The sequence below is a fragment of the Trachymyrmex cornetzi genome, unplaced genomic scaffold (assembly GCF_001594075.2).
Source record: "Trachymyrmex cornetzi isolate Tcor2-1 unplaced genomic scaffold, Tcor1.1 scaffold208, whole genome shotgun sequence".
NCBI lineage: Eukaryota > Metazoa > Arthropoda > Insecta > Hymenoptera > Formicidae > Trachymyrmex > Trachymyrmex cornetzi.
In genome coordinates, this window is record NW_017296722.1 from 82,423 (window position 1) to 85,317 (window position 2,895).

Below are 2,895 nucleotides of genomic sequence, written 5' to 3' on the forward strand. Positions count from 1 at the left end.
GGAATTAAGTTCAACACCTAATAATAAGAAAAGTTTTAGAGACCGATCCGATATAGAAAAAGTGAAATTTTATTTTTCTTTAGTAGTTCATAAAAGTAACGAGTTTGGAGCTCCTTTTGCCTACAAATTTTTTGCCTACAGCACCTTTTGCCTACAAATCGATTGCCTATATGTATTACTGCCTACAGCTCGATTGCCTACATGCACTTTTGCGCACAAATAAAAATTTTGGAAACGGAGTTACTTTTGCCTACATGTATTATTGCCTACATGTACTATTGCCTATAAGTATTATTGCCTATAGCTCTATTGTCTATATGCACTTTTGCGCACAAATAAAAATTTTAGAGAAATGGAGTTATTTTTGCCTACATATATTATTGCCTACATGTATTATTGCCTACATGAATTATTGCCTACATGTATTATTGCCTACAAGTATTATTGCCTACAAGTATTATTGCCTACAACTCGATTGCCTACATGTACCTTTACGCACAAATAAAATTTTAGAAACGGAGTTACTTTTGCTTACATGTATTATTGCCTACATGTATTATCGCCTACACTTATTATTGTCTACAGCTCGATTGCCTACATGCACTTTTGCGCACAAATAAAAATTTTAGAAACGGAGTTACTTTTGCCTACATGTATTATTGCCTACATGAATTATTACCTACATGTATTATTGCCTACAAGCACTTTCGCGCACAATTAAAAATTTCAAAAATAAAGTCACATTTGTCTACATGTATTATTGCCTACATGTGTTATTACCTACAACTCGAATGCCTACTTACACTTTTGCACACAAATAAAAATTTTAGAAACGGAGTTACTTTTGCCTACATGTATTATTGCCTAAAAGTATTATTGCTTACAGCTCTATTGCCTACATGCACTTTTGCGCACAAATAAAATTCTTAGATGCAGGGTTACTTTTGCCTACATGTATTATTGCCTACAGCTCGATTGTCTACAAGCACTTTGGCACACAAATATAAAATTAAAGTTAATTAAGAAAATGATTTATATTTTTAGGAAATTTCTCATGTGAACAGTGGGGTGTCAGCGTAGACAGTGTCCGCTTGGAATATTTTCCCAAAAAAATCTAACTCTAACCAAACCATTTGTTGATGTGAGGTAGCCCTCATTTCGCGTGGAAAATTTTGAGCTGTAGGCGATAATGTATGTAAGCAATAGAGCTGTAGGCAATAATACTTATAGGCAATAATACATGTAGGCAATAATACAGGGTGCGGCACCAAAATCCGGACAAATCGAACAATTTCTTTAAACAAAATGTTTTTGATGAAAAATTAAATATTATAAAAAATCCTTTTACATGGCACTTGGGGGATCCCTATAGAGCATAATTATTCGATATATCCCCCATTAGCTTGAATGCTGGCCTCTATTCTCTGTCTGAAGCGTTCACACGCACGCTGCAATAGCGCTGTCCATGCCGACGAATGCTGCCTCAATAGCAGTTCTTAATGACGTCACGTTGGGATGCCGAGACTTGTTAGTGACCCTTTCAACTACGCTCCATACATAGTAATCCAGGGGATTTAAATCTGGGCTGTTGGGAGCCCTTTTGACGACTGTGGGGTTCCTCGCGGTGCGTTCTTTCGAGGAATCTTCCTCGCTGGCATACTAGAATCTTCATTGGACTGTTCTGAAGCCGTATATTTTGCCACAACGTCATAAACAGTTAATCTCGGTCCAAAAAACCGAATTATTTCAGTCGAGCTCCCAGCGCGAAGGCCTTCGATGATCGCGGATCTTCGGTTATACTTCGCACTTGGTTTCAACATCGCGGCCATTTTGATAATATAACTGTTTACTAGAAACATCAAGTTTTCTTGGACGCCAACAACAACCATTGGCGGAGGCACAATATAGCGAAAAATTTAAATTGAAATTTGTCCGGATTTTGATGCCGCACCCTGTATATGTAGGCAAAAGTAACTCTGTTTCTAAAATTTTTATTTGTGCGCAAAAGTGCATGTAGGCAATCGAGCTGTAGGCAATAATACATGTAGACAAATGTGAATTTATTTTTGAAATTTTAATTGTGCGCAATAATACATGTAGACAATGATTCATTTAGGCAAAAGTAACTCCGTTTCTAAAATTTTTATTTGTACGCAAAAGTGCATGCAGGCAATCGAACTGTAGGCAATAATACATGTAGGCAATCGATTTGTAGGCAAAAGAGATGTAGGCAAAAGGTGCTGTAGGCAAAAAATTTGTAGGCAAACGAGGCCTTCCCAACGAGTTACATAGAACCTTAGTGAAAAAAATCATGTAACAAAGTTACATAACGAAATCATGTAATTAAGACAAGTAAATCATGTAACGGATTGTTCTAAATCAGTAGGGGACAGTGGGGGAATTGTACGCAGCAGGTAATTATGCGCATCCTGGTTTGGTACTTTTCCAATAGATGAAGACATCACCGTGGTGAAATTTTTACGCAGGAAGTCGTCCAGGTTGTCCTGTTAAGATATAACTACAAAAGATACGACGTAAATATATTGCTAGCTAAAGAAATACAAAAAAGTGAAATCACATCTTTTCTTGTTATTTTAGCATTCAGGAAATAAGGTGGTAAGTCCGTATTTTTAATTTGTTTGTTTAAAGTCGAATACGTTATTAAAGTAAGTAGTATACCAGGTATGTAAATATGAAACCGGAATTTACCAATAGATGGTCATAACTGTCAATGTAGTCGCCGTCAGACCGCGTCATTGACGCCATTTCCTTGTTCTGACATCTGACAAAGATTTTCAACTTACAACAATACAAGTTTCATACAACAGTATAGTTTGTAATAGCGTTGAACATGTCGAATTTTGTGCCTGGAAACTACGATTTGCGGACAGCATT